This window comes from Macrobrachium rosenbergii, chromosome 24 (assembly GCF_040412425.1).
Source record: "Macrobrachium rosenbergii isolate ZJJX-2024 chromosome 24, ASM4041242v1, whole genome shotgun sequence".
Lineage (NCBI taxonomy): Eukaryota > Metazoa > Arthropoda > Malacostraca > Decapoda > Palaemonidae > Macrobrachium > Macrobrachium rosenbergii.
Window position 1 is genome coordinate 31907938 of NC_089764.1, and position 19912 is coordinate 31927849.

Sequence of the window (19912 nt, forward strand, 5' to 3'; positions counted from 1 at the left end):
CCCCTGGAAAAATATCAAAACTCCAACTTGCCATCACTTGCAAAATAATGCACTAGCAAGAATATTAAAAAATGAAAACCCAACCAGAACTCTACTGTGGCCTACCTACCTAACTCATCTCACTGATTCAAACTTTCACCAGCTTCCCAGATTTCAAATTTCATATAAAAGAGACCTGTGAGTCCATCTCTACAAATTACCAAAAACATTCCCTGCACCAACTACAAATATATCACAGAAATGAGAGGAAAGAATTTCACTGTTGACTACTGCACAGCAATAAATGAAGTGATTGCAAACTTACTCGACACACCTGGTAACCAACTTACGGCATTTTGAGAGAGATTAAGTGAAATTCCTTCCAAAGAAGTAAAATTGGAAAACCTTATATATAATAAACATTACAGTGCATACCTCACAGAACTGTTACACAATAATGACTCCACAGAAGTAAGAAAGATTTAGAAAGTATATATTTAAGTTACTGTACCAAGAAATTTACTACAGTATTTTTCAGTTTTGTCAAATGAGGTATGCATCAGACAATTAATTAATTTCTCCTTAAATATCTGAACATGTACTACTGAGTAAACGAACAATGCAAAAATACAGTTCACATTTTATCCATACTGTATATAAAACTATGCATAAAGGGCATATGTATGTGTGTATGCAGTGTCAATAAAACCGTCTACTTTTGGGATGCTATCAGCCATTGCCAGGAGGAAGAGCAAATACCTACCTCAGCTTATCAGTACTTGGATAACTTCTTGACAAAAAGCTAAAGGAACCTTTGCTGTTCCAGCAGCCCAAAATAACACCTGTTAGTTTTTCGAACGTTTGCTTCCAGCTTCTTCTAACTTGATAGTGAAGCTTTCCTGTTGCCATTTCATTACTTATTTCCGAACTGCCACCATCCATAATGAACTTTGAACCACAGCTCTACGATTTGGTTTAAACTGCCTTCCAATAAAATTATTATAAAAAAAAGGCTCTAACATTGCGATTTGTAAATTTTATACAAACTAATTACCATTCTAAAAGCTTTTGGGAACACCAATTTCAGTAAAACTGAACTGCAACCCCCTCCCCCTGCACCCAAAGGAATAAAAAGTATTGCAATTTGCTCATAAAATGTTTAAAACAAATAAGACATGTTGTAGTAAGGTTGTAAAGCTGTGCATGCATAACTGTAAGTAGCAGAGAAGTGTCTTGCATTCTAAATGTGCAGTAAGTGGCATCTGAATATTTTAAATCTCGCTTTCTACCAACAATCTTTGAAACATCAGTCTTTGCTCTTCTTACTAAGTAAACTTGCTAGCATGTTTCGGTTAGTAATATGCTTGTCTGGTAAGCACAAATCAAATACAATATAAAATGAACATTATGTATTTTACTTCAGTACTGACCTGCCCATCCATAAAAAGTTTAGAGGTCAATCTATAAAATGGTATTTTAATCCTGACCTTCAATTAGCCTATTTAGCCATTCATTTTTTTTCATAAAATAAAAGAAAGTTTATAGTACAAATATATCAAGGGTGTTGCCATTCATGTGTTTCACAGTTTATATTTTAGTGGTGTAAATGCTAGATGAAAAAGAACTAAAATAAGAACCTAACAAGGTAAAGAACTACTGTAAATTTTAGTAAAAAATTCACCTGCGGCTACAAAACTATACAAAAAACTTACAGGCAATCATAATGCAATCACCTCACATTAAAACCTATATTAATTATGGGCAAATTGCATACTGTGCCCTAATCTCGCCAAAAACCACAAGTACTTCAGTCTATAGTCAATAACTTGAGGTGCAAACTATTTATTGACAATCACTCACTACATCACCTCTGTATTCTCCTAATATTTATACAGTAAGTCAAATAAAAGAAATGTTACCATATGCTGCAACTATACAAAATATGTAAACCTATACTGCACTATATAATATTGGGTCTGCTATCTTCCAAATGGGAGATACTGTACTGTACAAAAAATTAAACGATTTATATGTCAGCATTAAAGTATCTTTGATTCACTACACATCAACATTATAACTGCACAATGCAAATGGCTACCAAAGCATCTAGTTGTCTGCGTAGACTGGTTCCAATTAGTAACAAGTCATTTTAGTAACAAGCCTAAACCCTTCAGGTATGATTGTCAATTCAGGAATGTGCAGGCTACGCCCAAGGAACGCTGACTTGAATGAACTGGCACCACTCGTAATGTGGTGCCTGCAACACCACCCCAATAATTTCAAGGTGTTTTATGAGGTTACACTGCCTATATAGTTTAGATTCTACTGCATTCAAGATTGCAATGCACAACTTCCATTTCTTGCTCAAAAACTTTGCCCTTTTAAAGACCATGTCCTTAGGCCAGCCCCATAAGAGAACAGAAATTACACTACACTCAAGTATTCTGGTAAAACTACCCTACTTTGCAATAAAAATGATCCCTTAATGACTCCAATCTGTTTTCCAAAAGGACAAATGTAGTAACCCACACTGTCTCCCCTGCTAACCAAAAGATTATGGCATAACCAAAGATACTTTACCCATCTTCATACAAAGCTGACTATAAAATTATGTATAGTACCTGTAAACCATTAAACTATGCAACTATCTTACAAATGGTTGTCTTGATATTAAAGGTGCAATATAGTTTTTTGCTGCATTCATTGGAAGCACATCTGTGGCCAAAAATGAACAATCCTTTGGGACCTACAATTTTGATATATGAAGTCAAAAATGCATCACACCGTACTGACAAGCATGGAGGATTGAAGGTAATTTACTACTTCAGGTGTTGGCAGATAAAATACCAAAAATAACCCATTGCCACACATACAGAAATCTATAAACAAAAAGGAAAATAAACAGCATATTTTCCAACACTTTACTTTAATGGTGATGAGTCTGTACTTTCCTCTAAAGCAAGCCTGAAATCACATCACTCCGACAAATTAACATCGAAACAAATAATGACCACATACAATACTGGGAATTGCTCAAAAGAATTGTCTTGGCTAGAAATTGAATGTACTGAAATAGCTTTTTAAAGCTCAGTCTTTTATATAAATACCAAACACTGCATTTATAACAAAAGGAAGTATTTCATACAAACACATTAATAATACAATGCCTTATTTCCTTGGACATAGTAATTCCAGTCCAATTAAACTAAAGTCTTAAGTCAAGATTCAGAAGCATTCCCACTGCACATACAATGCCCTGCCTATCAAGTCCCAACTTAATACCCCGGATGCTTTGAATTTCCCTGCCTCTTACTCCAAAAATTTGGAACATGTCCTCAATTACTTATGAAGTCTGTAAACTTTAATTCTAAGGTTTTCTTCACTGCAAGTGATTCTGTGGAGATACAATGGTACCTGGGCTCACAGTTTTGGCAATATCATGTAAAAAGATGTCCCAACAAAGAGGACCAATTCTCTTGTTGGAGTCATTCCCAAACACTTTCTGAAAAGCCAGTAACAAAAGAAATACCATTTTGAAGCTTTATATAACAGCTCATAGGGAGATTTTAAGGTACACTGAAGTATCAACACAAGATCCCAAAACAGGGACTGTGGGGGACTTGCAGTACTGAGCTCCCAAAATATCTTGAGTCTGTCAACCTCTTGTCGGCACTCAAGTCTATGAGGTGCTAATCATGAAACTGAGAGCTGCCCTACAATCCTTAATAATAAACAGGTGATTTTTCATAATCCAAAAGGACAGCAAAAGCAAATCTAGCTAGTGGCACTGACTGGATCAAGATATATCTTACCCCACTAAGTATCCAACCTAAACCACTTTCTTAAGTAAATGTTAGTTGTTGAAATTTTGCAATACCTTGCAATGGTTGTTGCTGTGACTATGAAGTACCTCATTAATCTTTTAAACAGGATAACCTCCACACATGAAGATGTAACACCTCCAGATAATCACAAAACAAGTGACAGGGAAGTTGTTCAAGTGATCTCTTCCACCACAGTAGTGTTCTTGAACAAAAGTTAATAACTCACAGTCCATGAACCAATCCTGCTGAGGTTACTGGGGAGTTATCAAAATCATCCTGGTGTTGGTAAATTCCTGAAGTTTTACCAGGGCCTGCCAAAGCATTCCAAAGGATGGAAATGGGTGCACATCTAGGCTATACCCCTGTTAATGCATTATACCTATCCTTCGGCTGAGCTGCACTGGGATCACATCGACCTTTGTTGTTCAGGGTCATGGTAAAATGATGAACCATAGACAATCTCTCCAAATGACTAAGTGCCTTGCAGGCCTCAACATTTTGTAATCACTCCAGTGGGAAGATCTATGTCTCCCTGTCCAAAAGTATGTAGGCAGTCCCCAGTTAATGGCGGGGGTTCTGTTCCCGACCGAGTGCCGCTAACTGAAAATTAGCGATAATAGCACTAACAACCAGCTTAACAGCGCTGTTAACTGGATAGCCATTAACTGATGTTGCCGGTAAGCAGAGACTGCCTGTAATGAGGTTTAGTGCTGCAGAACAAATCCTGGCATTATACCTATTTCATGAATTGTATACAATGAAATACAGGTACTTGCTGTATATTAAAGGCAATCCCAAGAAACCCAATCATCTGACTATGAAGTTCCAGTATAACAGCACTTGAGCAGTAGGAATTTTTCTTAATTTGACCAGTATGATAGCACATGAGCATGAACTTTTATTATTTTAACTAAGTTAATTTGGTGACACTGGAATTACACATCAATGAAAATATGGCAACATATGGTTCATGAAGTCAGGATGAAAAATTCTGATATTACAATCTTTTTACCATTGCAGTACTGAATATCTTTCAGCGCAGAACCAAAAGCACTTAAGGTCAACAGTAAACTCCATTATCTTTTGTTCTCTCACTCTGCATGCAACACTCTTTCACGTGCAGTCCATAACCACCCAAAACCATCGCATCTTCTAGTTAGTTAATTTAAGCATTCAATTCTTTTCTAGTTAATTTGATTTTGCAAAAGTGCAACTCTGGCATGCTACCCCCCTACAAAAACATTTGCCCGTTTTTTGGGGTCTAAAAACCCTCCACCTTTATCCTATGCCCTTTAATTCTATTATCATTAGTAAGTCTCTAACCAATTATTAAAATTCAGCACAGGATACCTTTATGCAACTAAGCAATGTCAAAAATTCAAATCCCAATAAATTGCCAATGGAAGCTGTAAGGCAAAATGCGCTATATATAAAATACCTAATTAGAACTTAAATCAGCTCTTGCAAGGACCAGTTGTGTTGACAAGTGCTCAAAATATGGCTCACCAGTCCACTGTAATGGATGCTACTGACAAAAGATAGTACTCAGTCACAGGTGGTAACTAGTACACTGGCTCCCCCCAAATTCATTTCTAAGTTCATTCTAAAACTAAGAAAGCATAGTTTGCCTTTAGTCTCTCTTTTAACTTTTACCAAACCTTACGCAATAATCTAACGTTTTGAAGCAATTTCCTTTTCTAAAAACAACATGAAGACAAAAAACTTGACGTCTGCATTTTTTTTTTACGTCCTAAGATAACCAGCAGAAACAAAGTACAAGAAATCCCCAGTTATTGGCGGTCTGACAATACACGAAAATTGCTGATAACCGAAAATTGCTGATTTTGGCGCTTATTGGCACTGATAACCGAGAACTGGCGCTGATAACCGGGTATTGGCGCCAATAACTGGAGATCAGCGCCTCTGTTAGGTATGTATCAGTGCCAAATTTGCCAATATTCATCCCTATACAAGCGCTGTAAGACTGGGTTGCCGATAACCAAGGACAGCCTGTAACCGCAATTTTCATCAATCACTATAAACGCTTAACCAAAGATACTTTATGGTCACACCACCTCAAAATGCACTACATCTCCTGCATTCTCTTCTGCTGTGTTGAGTAATACACGTTTTATGCAAGTTATGGATTTTGCTGTGCACTGATGAAATACTCTGATTAACCAGATGTCCAACTTGCCAAAACAAAAATGTTTCGCTAGTACTTATAATGACAAGTTTCTTGATGTACTATTTTCACATGACATTCTACATCATTTTCACATGACATTCACTATTGGGCTCTCTCAACCAGAGAGAAAGGGTGCTCTTAAGAGACTGACCTTGTCTGATATCCAAAGAAACCCTCAGGCAATATTCAGGTCACCTTAGATATCTATCATGTGAATCTTTATAGCAAGTTTATATTTTTGATCTTATACATGCCAGAATGATGATCATAAACAATCATTCCTGACTGGTATTGTATTAGCAAGTGACTAAATACTTGAGAGGTTTGCCTATTTGATCAGCAGCATGTTTTGGGCTACCTAATGGAAATTAACATCCAAAAATTGTCATGAAAAGCATTTCTAATAATCAGACAACATTGTGGATTGTGAAGCTGGCATTCACAGCAAAGAAAAAGATGAAAGTACTAAAAATGGATGAAATCAAAAGAGACTGCTAGACTTCTGGTAAGTCAGTTTCTCATCAGTTAACACGAAAAAATAATGATCACACTTATAAAACCCATTCCTCTACAGACCTAAGCCTCGTATACTTAAATGATGGGATATCTCTTGCGAACCTCAAGGATCAGTCATGCATAGAGCGGCAGCCTGGACCATTCAGATCCAACGAACGAGATACCAACTGTAACCCCTACCGATATTTAGTAGTAGACTTGTAAACAGTGAAACTGACCGTCTGCTGAAAATATATGGGTGGCTTACTTAACAAGCACCACTAACTGCTTGTTAGATTTTGGGTCTAGATCCAGTATATGAGATACCAGATGAAACTAATATATATATATCCTTAGACTTTCCTGATCATAGAATGACCAGTGACAGACACACTAGAGGGTGGGTTCCCCCTGACAAGACATACTTGAGGGTGGGTTCCCCCTGACAGACACACTGAAAAGGGGGGTTAATTGGATCTAGATCCAACTTAGGAGATATCAAGTAAAATTTGTACTACAATAGCACGGCACATCCTAGAGTACTATGGTGGTCATGACAGACATTTTAATGGGTGGTTACCCCCGGACAGACATAACCAACGATTGGAGGTGAGAGATGGGGCACCTTGAAATGATTCTATATGTATCTTAGGCGATATTAATATTAAAAGTATTCAACGAGAAAATGGCAATTTTCTGCAATTCGTGAGCCAGATAAAATTTAAAAGGCAAAAATATTTCATATGATTAATTATTCACATAGGCTATACTAGGTCCAGTGACTTCGAACATATTTCGGATGTACGTCTCCACCATGCAAGAAAACTCCCAAGATATAATCACTATTAACGAAATATACCTTACATCCAAGTACTAACTATAGCCCCATTACAACAATCACTTATATCTGATTCTCAAAAACAAAAAATCACAAATAAAATTATTTGTATGTTATGTACATACGTACAAGCACAGTTCCACTGCATTGTCAGAGGTTTGCTTTGGAAGAATCAGGCACCCGTAATATTTATTGGAATTACTTTTGAAAAAGAAAGGGAAAAACAAACTTGTATGCGATGTGTGCATTTTGCAAGTACTGTTGTATTGTCAGAAATCTGACCTTGGAAAATCATTTATCAGCAACATTTAATGAAAATATTCTTGAAAAAGAAAGTGGAAAAAACTAACATATGAACTTTGAGCATAATATCGACACAAGTGCTCCTATACACGTTCACTGCAGATTTAACATACATGAAGGTATTATAGTTTCTTATGCCTTACCCACTGATTTAATTAATAGCACAAATACGTTTCCTTAACACTTACTGACCAATTCTATTTGAAAATAAATATAAATCATTCATGAAAACAATCTGTCCATATTTACATGTGTAAGTGTATAATCTCATATTTTAACCACAGTAAAAAATTTATAAAACAAAATGCCTTACTGAATGTCTACATTTCAAGTTTGTCTGTCTCACTCGAATATAAAAGAGGAAGAATAAAAAGTCTATGATTATTCATAACAGTATATATACCAAATAAATTTCTGCATTTCAAGATGTTTGTCTCACTTCCACATAGAAATGGGAATAATAAACAGTATTTATTCATAACAGTACATACCAACTTGATGGTACTTTCAAATGTATTACGGATTAACATGTAGGAAAATAAGAAATCTGTAACATTTGATAACGATCTCTTTTAGAAAGTGTAAACAAATGTATAATGCAAATAAATATGTGCACAATATCATTAAAGGTATACACAAAAAAAAATAGTCATATACATTTACCTCAGATTAACATATAACAAACAAATTTCATTACCAGTTATTACTGTCCACTGCTTTGTAAAAGTAAAATAAAATAAATAAATACAAATTACGCATCAAAACCTATAACGTTCATGATGTATTTATACTTATATTATCATGGCATCATCATGATAAAAATCTGGAAAAATACATCTTGAAAATATCTGTATTTAATATGTGCCATCATCACTTGCACTTCCATCCTCTGTCCATTGGTCATCACTTTCATCATGATCAATATCAGTGCAGGTATCAGTTTCTGCCACATTAGTAGTGTTCTGGATGAGGACCATTGGCAACGAGCTTCCCTCAAACCATTCTGGAATAAAAGCTCGATCATCTTTATTCCAACTAAACTGAGTTGGGACTAATCCATGACCGGGATTTTGCTTATTGGCTCGGTCCCAAAGAATGCTACGATACTGAACACGCTGAATTTTCCTTTTGAGAGTTGCGGTAGGAGGTGACAGGAGTGCACAGCTGATATGCTTCACATTCGCTAGAGGATTTCTTGTTTAACAGATCCAGTCATTTTACTGAACATGACATACCTGGCTTCGTTAAGGTCACTAAGGTGTGGATGGCCATAAAGAGCACATACAAAGGAAGACAAAGACTCTACATCTGGATCCTGAGTGGATGAGAGGTCCTGGAAAACTTTGTACAAATTTTCCTGTTTCATTGTTTGCCATGATGTTAAATGGTCTGATTTTTCCTTTCCTGTAAAATGCTGCTGTGATTTCTGAGCCTGTGAAGGCGTGGAATGCTGGATATTCCAGCTCTTTTTAATTCCAAAACATGAAACAGCTCATTGATGTTCATATATCTGCGATTGTTTCCATATCCACAGTCCATTATGATAACTTCGCTTTTCTTGCTCTTCTTCGCTCACCTTTCCCAGTAAACCTAATAGAATTACTACAATGTCAGTATCTGAACCTCTAACAATTATATTCCCATGCACTTTGGATACACGAAGGGCAACCAAAGTTCCTGCCTCCTCATGACAACCTTGGAGATTTTCTGGTTGATCAGTGATCATATACTCTTGTTCACTGTTAAAGGAACACTTCAAGCAGTAACCACCATGTGACACTACTAAAATCTTACCTCCAATGATTGGACCATAGTGATTCTTACACCATTCCACGAGAAGGAATTTTGCTGGTTCATCTTTGAAATTTCCATTTGTCAATAACTGGGAGCCTCTTTGTCTTGGAATTTGTTCTCGTCCGGTGATTGTAAATCTAGTATCATTATCTGCACCTCTTAATCTCCTTTTATTAAGTGAAGGGGCGCACTCAACCTCTTGATGTAATAAACACAGCGTCAGATGCACTTGACATCACTCGTCATTCAATATTTTCCTTACGAACCAGATTAGTGTCTGAAAGAAGACCACAATAAAGTGTTCGAAAAAAGAATCCTAGTGGTTCTGGAAGCATTGGGGAAGTCTGTGTCAGAGTATGAACTGATGTTGGACTAGGAGATTTGGATTGAGGCATAGATAGGATAATGCTACGTAGATACATAGCAACAGCACGTACTTGTTCATACTGCTTGAATGACTGGTGTTTGTCAACAAATGCTGCTCTACCATCTGGCTCAGACATGGATGAGCTATGAATGAGATTTCCTACCCGACTATTAAGTAATACATAATGTACGTGTCTCTTTCGAATAGGCCTCTTTAATTTTACATAGCAGTGAATAAACAGTGTACCAATCAATGTCTTCTTGAGAACCACTCCTGGACATGAACTCTATAGCATATAAATCAAACAGGGATGTTGACAGAATTACTTCCTTTTTATCAATCACATGGTGCTGCACATAGTCGCAGATGATCCGGAAAATTTCTGCATGGATATGTTTCACTGATTTTTGCTCTACTTTATGGAATATTTCTGAAGCCTTAATATATTTACGATGGTAATTTTTTTTTTTTTGAGCAGCTTCTAATATTGATCTGCAGCCTTCCTTAGACTTATGATATTTGACTCTCCTTGCAGTAACAGTGACTTAAGACCAGTCATCAATTTTGTTCTTGGCAGCGTCACTGCAATGAACATCTCCACATCCCAACATAAACATTAATAAGTCATGAACTGGTCATTTGCAGAATGCCAGTTAGTTCCAAACAGATTGCATTATAATACAAAACTGGTCTATGAACCTGCATGTGCAAAATTAAAAGTAAAGAATATATGATACATTAATGTCGATACAACCCTGATATGATCCAGCATGAGATGGACAAACTTTTTACATAAACCTATTATCCTATTATAAGTTATAGGCCTACCAGGAATACAAACGAATACAATGGGATAACACATGATTTTTCCTTTTTCTCCCACTATTACCCTACCCCATCTACCTTTTTAATCTGCATAACTTCCCGCCGGCACGCACCACAGCCAGCCTATGCAATGTGTTTCGATACATGCTATCGATGCTGGCTTTGACGACCATTATTCATTTAACTTTCTCCCTAGCGATATATTTTTTTTCACTCTTCGTTATATCCTGTAGGCAGTCACTAACATCATATTACATTCTCACATCTGCTCAGTGTATTTACCACTGCTAATATGATTTATAATCCGTCTCCAACGCAGTCATAAAAATCGGACAACAGAATGCGCAAATCTGTCAGCTGCGTGCAAGACCTCCAGTAAGCAGAGTAGGCTAACTTCCCTGACTTGTTTATGTTCTCATTTTTCATTTCCCTTGTTTTCTTTACATTTGTGTTAGGCGATTAATTTTTTGGTCTAGTCTGCTCTTATATTTATTCATAATCTTCTCGAGAGAATGGAAATGTTCGGAATAACTTTGTGTGTGGAGAAATTGATTTTTTATGAAATAAAGACCATCTGTGTCCTTCCTCAGCCAGGTGTATCATGCTTGACGAGTTCTATGCCAGCCAAAAAAAAAAAAAAAAATCGATTATGGTAATAACGATATTCATTCCTAAAACTGATAATACACAACTTAGATGTATCCACGAGTTCATTAGTATACAAGTCAGCTGAAACCAAAAGAAGGTATTCCTACTTCGATAAAACAGGCTGAGTAGGCGATAGTGCAATTATTATGATTTGTACTCTGACTACAGCGTATATCTTACATATGCATTACTGTCTATTCAATAGTTGCGTATTACTCTATTTAACAAGCGTTATGTACATAGACATTTTATAGCAATAAATCGAATAATAAGAACTTACATTCTGCTTTAATGTTCATCTCGTAAACAAAGATAACATAACGCGAGTAATGTAACTGCAGTCAGTTGCTTGCTTGACAAAATAATGTGACCGAATTATTAAAAGCCTACAGATGAATGTTATTTATATGAAACAAACAAATAATATTCGTATAAAATAAATACAAAGTATATGGAAAGGAGAAAAAAGATTTATTAATATATCACGATAACGTATATTACTGGTGAATAGCAGCCTACTGTACGTAGTCTATATAATTAATTATCAGGGCTTGCCCTTCCCTCTCCCCACCCGTTAGGGTGTGTCTGTCATGGGGTAACCACCCATTAAAATGTCTGTCATTACCACCATAGTATTCTAGGATGTGCAGTGCTATTGTAGTGCAAATTTTACTTGGTATCTCCTAAGTTGGATCTAGATCCAATTAACACCCCCTTTTCAGTGTGTCTGTCAGGGGGAACCCACCCTCTAGTGTGTCTGTCACTGGTCATTCTATAATCAGGAGACTCCAAGGGTATATTATATATTAGTTTCATCTGGTATCTCATATACTGGATCTAGACCCAAAATCTAACAAGCAATTAGTGGTGCTTGTTAAGTAACCCACCCATATATTTTCGGCAGACAGTAAGTTTCACCGTTTACAAGTCGTCTACTAAATATCGGTAGGGGTTACAGTCGGTATCTCGTTCGCTGCATCTGACTGGTCCGGGCTGCAGGACTTAGTAAGCAGTCCCTCTCCTTATGTTAAGCAGGAAGGGAGTGATTCTAGTTCAAAATTATATAGCTGAGGGCCCATACAAGACAAGGTGAAGTAAAGGCATGCAGATCTTGATGGCCTAAGCACTTAAGAGAAGAACCACATGGTGACCACTGTATACGGAATAACTAACGAGAGAACAGTTGTGCCTGAATAGCAGAGAAAACATAACTGTTGTAGTTAAAGACAACATTTTTACCAAGTCACTTCTTAATCCTATTTTCTTCTCAAGAATTGTCATTGTTATTTCATATTTATCTACTTCAATTTTGGCTGATTATAATCTTAAGGTACTGCAAAAGAAATATCAGATAAATGGGGCTTTGCTGTAACAGGCTATAATAATGCAATGTTCTGCAAAGAACTTTGTACAAACACATGCAATGGTAAGGAACTCTGCTACACCATTTAGTCTTGTCATCTTAATACTGTGAAGTGATATTAGCACAGTGTTCAAACTTTTCTCAAAGTGAAATAAATATTGTTGAGATCGTTCTCAAAACAAAACAGTGTCAATTTTGGTGACCGATTCTAGGGCCCTGATTATATACTGTGTTTGGCTAATTACCTGTGATACCTGAGATCTCTCCAATATAAAGTCATTTTGGTTGATGGGAAGATCATTACCAGTCAGACATTTAACAACTGCTTTCCTTATGATTTTCTCAGATCTCTATTACCACTTTGGTTGAAGAAGACTGGGTCAGAACATAAGGATAAGTATTGCTCGGAAAAGCACTCACAAATTTGTTCACATGATATGATAAGGGATCATTTACTTTCAGAGGGCCAATTCTACTAAGTACTCACTTTTTGATGTTTGCATGCTTATAAGGACACAACTACTTTGGGGCATTTCTCACATTCTCAAATGCCATATTTTTTTTTTTTAACTTTGTTGTTCAATCTTAAGTACTTCAGCTATTATTCTCAGGGCTTGATCAGAGTTTGGTAGTAAACCTTGAAGTTTTCAGTTTCTACTTCTGTTCAAATCAAATTTAATGGTCTCTCCAGATTTTACAGTGTATCCTTCTTGGAGGAATCTTATAAATAAGCCAGTTTGTCTAATGTTTCATACATCTTTGATATAACTTGGAGGATTTCAGTGTCTGATCTGTTACTTAGTAATTCACGCCAATTAGCTGATTGAAGGAATCCTCGATTTAAAGCCACACAAGCAGTTTAGTATCACAGTTTTGGGCAATTCATGCAATGAGACCCTAACTTCTCCTCTCCATGTTGCATTAGAAAATTGAAAGTCACACAGTATAGGCAGTCCCTGGTTATCGGCAGGAGTTCCGTTCCCGACAGTGTGACGATAACTGAAAATCGGCAATAACAGCGATTATCGCCGCCAACAACCGGGGATCTGCGCTGCTGTCAAGTGGGGATGAGCAGAGATTGGCGCATATTGGTGCCAAAAATCCAGTTATCGTCGTCACTAGACAAGTGCCATTAATCCAGATCCCCGATAACTGGGGCCACCGATAACCGGGGACTGCCTGTATCATTACGTCTGGATGTGGGAGTCAAGCTAATTTCTGACTATGTTCCTGGGACTGGTCTAATGGCAGAAAGGAGATAATCTATGCTAAAATGCAGCTGGAGCAATATGCTACAAGATGGTAATTTAGTTCTATCACATGGATTGCATGGAAAAAAGCATATGGTGTTCTTTGTATTTAATATTCTCTACGCATATAGTTTTGTCTAAAATAAAAAATGACCACAAATTTTTGTCAGTCAACACAATCTGACATTGTACGAATAACATTCCATGAAGAATTAAGCCTCTTTTGCCATTACATACAGGTGGCTCTCAGTGAAGGAAAGGTACATCAATTTTCTTTTCTGTAAACCGTAATTCAAATCAGGTATTTTTGCAATCCCGCAAATAACAAGGAGTTGGGGCTGAGCTGCTCCTAGTTACCATTACTATGTCTAATAGCACTGCCATGAGGTGCTGCAAAGTGGTGTTGCATGTGCACATGGAAGGGTGTTACAGGGGTGGGTAAGGGACCAGAAGGGGTAGTTGTGATGGTGGCGGGCCACACAAGCAGGTTAGGGGCAGGGAAGAAGGCATGAGCAGGTTGGGAGCGAATGTTGGAAAATTTCTCAAGGGGGTCTGAATGGCTTGTGGGTAGTAGATGTGGTACCACTAGGTGTTGATGTTCCTTTGTCACTGCTGCTCTTCTAAGTTCCTCATTGGGCGAGTCAGTAGAGTTGTCGCCTAGCACTCGCTGGGCCCGAGTTTGATTCCTCGGCCGGCTAATGAGGAATCAGAGGAATTTATTTCTGGTGATAGGAACTCATTTCTCGCTATAATGTGGTTCGGATTCAACAATAAGCTGTAGGTCCCGTTGCTAGGTAACCAATTTGTTCTTAGCCACGTAAAAATAAGTCTAATCCTTCGGGCCAGCCCTAGGAGAGCTGTTAATCAGCTCAGTGGTCTGGTAACACTAAGGTGTACTTAACTTTGTCATGATACTGAGAGGAGGGGGAGGAGGAGAAGACTGCTTTGATGATGACCAAGGGGAGGCAAGAGGGAATTATGAGGATTGTGGGTTGAGGAGGAGAAAAAGGATGAGGAGGGGGAGGAAAAGGGTAAGTATGAGGGCATAAGGCAAACAAAGAGTGAGTGAGTGTGTGCCTGAACCTTATGCAATTTTTATGACCCTCTGACAATATACGTACTTGCCTTTGTTGATATTGCACAACAAATGGAAGCTTATGTGGCTGTGGTGTTGGTAGATGGTGCATAGGTGGGAAGTATAATAATAGCCTCGTATGTATCAAGTGAAATCTAAAACGCAATTTTTCCCAGGTATAGTCCGTGAGGGTAACAAAGATGTGGTGTGGTCAGTGGTTACAAAGTTGTCTTTGTTAACTATTGTGCCTGTTTCTGATTAATCTATTTTGGAAACTTACTAACATGCGGGTTAGTGCTTAAACTTAACTAACGTGTGGGTTAGTGCTTAAACTTAACTAACGTGTGGGTTAGTGCTTTCACTAGCATTCTCGGAACTATAGGGACAGGTTGTCATTGCCACCCCATTGTCTTTGAGGAAAAATTTTTTAAGCCCTATTTTTAAAAGGAAATACCTTCATTATTTCATGTTTACCCTTGTGGAAAATAACCAGGTCTTTGACAGTTTCTACCAGTGCCATCTTTTTACAGCAGGCAACATCAAAGCCCTTCTTTTTTATTATGTATTCACACAGTTTTTAACACTGGTGCAAATCATCTTGCTACATCAAGTGTCTATGCATATGGCCTGGTCAATCAGCTCTCCAAAGGTTTCCACTTGTGAGTTACATTGGCTGACAGTAATACTACCTGTTATGTATATATGTACTGACACTAATTCAATGCAAGTAACTCTTTCAATATTGCTGATTATACTTACAGTAATAATAAAAATGACAGTGGAGCAATAATGCTAGCAAACTGATATATATTAAAGGAAAGTAGTTGTAGGTGTTAAGATCAATATTAAATTATATATAATACAATACAAGATTAACTGAGAGTATGTTGGTTGAAATTTTTTAAACTAAAAGTAAAAAAAAAAAAATGCAGATTTCTGAGCCACACAGCTTATTAGTTTCTTGGGGTCACCACGCTCTCAGTAATGGTGGGTGGTTCACAGGTTTTTCAGACTTGGCACTTACTTATCAATGATTTTTCAGGTTGAAAGTGACAGATACATCAGCCTTCCCTATCTTTCTGGTCTTTTTTTTTTTCAGCTATTGCATTTTGCGTGTAACTCACTAACGTTTGCCATTCTTGGAGAGGAAAGCAGTTGCAAATTTGGGTGATTTTATTTCAGACGAATACACCACATCAGTTACTGAGTAACAATAATGCTAACTGAAATCTGGGGTTCATCCTCTGTGAATTTGTTCTTCAGGAGAAAATCTTCATCAGTGCTGATCTAGGCCATGTTTCACTCAGGCCCCACTCAGCATGATCAAGCCATAAGACAGGAGAAGACTGTCATTCATGGTGAGCTTTGCTTATTATATATGAGATGGTCAGCAGGGAGTCAAATGTGTGCTAACCGCTGATTGGCTGAGGAGGAAAAGCACACCGTTGATTAGCTGGTAAGATTTCCTCGTAGGCCAAAAACTTATGGTTCATGGTCTCACTGCTGTTAATCAACGGCATTCATTTCCTCCTCAGCCAACCAGTGGTTAGCATACATTTGACCCCCTGCTGACCATCTCGTATATAAAGGGCCAGATTCCACCATGAATGAGTCTTCGCCTGTCTTTTGACGTGATCAAGCTCACCGCAGCCTGAGTGAAACACTGCCTAGGTCAACGCTGATGAAGATTTCTCCTGAAGAAGGACAACTCCACGGAATATGAACTTCAAAAAATTTCAGTTACAGCTAACCGCCATTGTTACTCTGTAACTGATATGCAGTAAACTCCCCATATTTGCGGGGGATAGCTAAAATCCACGAAGACTTAACACCCCTCTAAAAACACTTAGAACTGCCTATTTTGATAGTTTAAACATGAAAAAACCCTATAAAAATGCTTATACCTCAGTATTTTCATAGTTTTATTACAAAAAGTTCATTTAGTCATAAAAATATGAAAATACAGTAATCAGTGAATATTTCTGTGAAAAATACTGCGGCTGGGCGAATTTTAAACGAATAATGGGTAGATATGTTCCACAGAGAAATCGGTGAATACTTGAGCCCATGAATAGTGAGACTGCAAATACAGGGGGGGTTTAACTGTACTGCATTCGTCCGACATAAAACAACCCAAATTTGCAACTGCTTTCCTCTCCATGAATGACAAACATCAGCTAGTTACTGGCAGAATGCAGTAACCCCGAAAATACAATCATCAGTACGACAGAGAAAAATCTATATAAATCATATGCAGTTGATGCAGCTATCACCTTCAATATATTGCATGCTTAAAAGAGGCTCTTCAGCCAACATATTTTTATGAGTGATATATTTCTTGTTTTCAACTGACCAGGAGCTTGTGTCAATGGATTTTTTAGGCATTAATCATTGCTTTTCCGTCACTTTTCCCTTAATAGGAGACCATCGGCCTAAGCAGTAACACAAAGATGTAAGGTAAAATAACATAAGATTCGTGTTTCCAACAGATTTTACTGTTCACCACCATAAATTATATCATTAATAAGAAAATTTGGACTATCAAAGATATTTTACAAAATATATATACCAACATTATTTAGTGATACACTGCAAATTTGTGTATACCATGCCAAATAATATTGATGCAACTGTTGTAAAATATTTCTAATAGTTATCATTTATTTGTGCGTAATTCATAGGTAAATTTACAGGTAAACTATAAATCAGACCTACTTCATTATCAATCACAATTTGTTTTAGGTGAATATGAATTGCAACATCACCTCGCATTAGATATCATACAATCATGTGCGATACAAAGTTTTTTAAATCAATCGGATCAATCCCATGACTTTCAACTGAAAGGCAAAAGGTCCTCCTGAACAACAAGCCATAAAGATACTGGAACCTAAGTACTGAATGGAATGCTATCAACTTAGTAACTGGAAGGTAAGGAAGTACGGCAAAATTCACTGGCATGCTGGTGTGCAGCCTGCCCAGGTACAGAGTATACATACTTAAGTTCAACTCCTTGTATAACCTTTGTGGTTCAGGTGGTTGTGACCTTGCCTTTCACTGAATAGTCCTGGATCAATCCCTCCCGTTTGGTTTACATTTTGTCGCAACTGCTGTCATCAACTCATCATCTATGATTTGTTTTTAAAATTTTTAAGCTAGATGTATGTATATTTTACAGACCAAATTAACGAATGCATACACATTTTAAGCATTTGCGCCCTGCTGACTACCGTATTTTCGTTCTCTCATCTGCAGGTGTGCACAGAAAACCACAAAACTCCTAAAATAACTCATTTAATTATTGATGACTGATCCACAATTAATGATGTGTGCAAAACTGAAACCCGTGAATTTTGAGGGACAATTGTACACATACAGTACTGTAATACTGCTTAACAAGACAACCATGAACCGTGCAATGCATTACATACATACTTGAAAATTTACTTACAAATTTATCTGAAGACTTTCCTTAAATACTTAAAAACTGACCCCTTAAAGCATGTCAACATTTTAGTTAATGAACTGGTAATATTATATTCGAAATTTCAATTCAACATTTTAGTTTCTGAACTGGTAATATTATATTCTAAATTCATTCTGCGGCAAGACCCCAAAATCTATTTTTCATTTGCTGGCACAGTAAAATAAAACACTGACCATTATAATGTCCATGATATTTAATAGTGATCAATAATGTACCCCACTAATACCAGCAACACTAACAGTTCTGAATGCCTCTTGCTAAACTTCAATGGTGGACCACATCATGTAACCACAGACACATCCTGCAAACTAGTTCTCACCTTGCGCTCTTCATCTACAATCATTTTTTCAAACCATACTAATACACTACAACTCTTTACTATACAATACACAGGTATCAAAATGGAATTTTTTTGAATACCAAGTTATATTTATACAAGCCCATCACTCTTACAACCAACACTAATGGTCTTCAAATGTCCCGAGAAACTACAAACTTTGGTCCAGAGCATAGCAACAGTAGAGTCAAATACTGCGCAACTGACACTTCAAACCTTCAGTTATCAATCACTGGAGTCACTTCACGGAATCTGGATAAAAATGTGAAACTGAAGTCCTAGGAGGAGTGAATTCCATATATAAGTGATGGGTTTATTTGTATGAAAAAACTAATCTTATTATTTAAGAAGTTTGTTTTTCATCCAACCCCCATCACTCACACAACCAGAACTGCAATTTAACTGGAAGATCTTGCTGTTGTAATGATCACTAAGGAATGGAAGATTCACGAGAGCCCTTGTTGACAGAATAGCTCAGGAACCAATTAAGACTGAAAGAGGGATGTCTACTGTAATGATGAATCCCATTAGAAAGTAAAATACTGTATACCAACTATCTGTAAGTCAAGGACAGGTCACTGCACACATGATGTCCTAAAGATCAAACACACATACACACAATCACCAAAGGACCCTCTCAAAATGCATGGGACAGCAGGATGCCCATCACATGGCGCTGAGGTTTTACAGGTATTCTTGTACACAGTAAAAAAAAATGTTATCAAGCCTTGAGTGGGACTTGAAATCTGGAACACAGCAGTGTAGGTTTACAGCAATACCATTCAGTGAAATAAGGATGATAATTAAGCACCACAGCAGCCCTGTGTACAAAGGCCTAAAAAGAGTCAACTGTAAAAGACCCAGTGACTTGTCCAGTGAATCCTCTACTACCTGCTTCTGCAACATCAGCCTGGAAACCCTAACGACTCTCAACTATGCAATTAGTTCATAAGCCATGATGAAAGGAAGGCTTGTCTCTAAGAAAGGAAAACAACAGCCAAACCTGGCAAATTCCAACACCCAATATTCAACTCCTAACTCGTTCCACAATATAAACAATTTAAAATGACTTAGCCCCTACAAAGGAGGAAATCCCCATCTCGGAGTCCTCTCATTCACATTCTTCTGCCTTTCCCAGC

At 37.2% G+C, this 19912-nt stretch overlaps 1 protein-coding gene across 30 annotated transcripts in view; it reads right to left on the minus strand.

Moving 5' to 3' along the window:
* Positions 1–19912, minus strand: part of LOC136851982 (broad-complex core protein isoforms 1/2/3/4/5-like) — a 111116-nt gene that overhangs the window by 74545 nt on the left and 16659 nt on the right. The window lies entirely within an intron of this gene.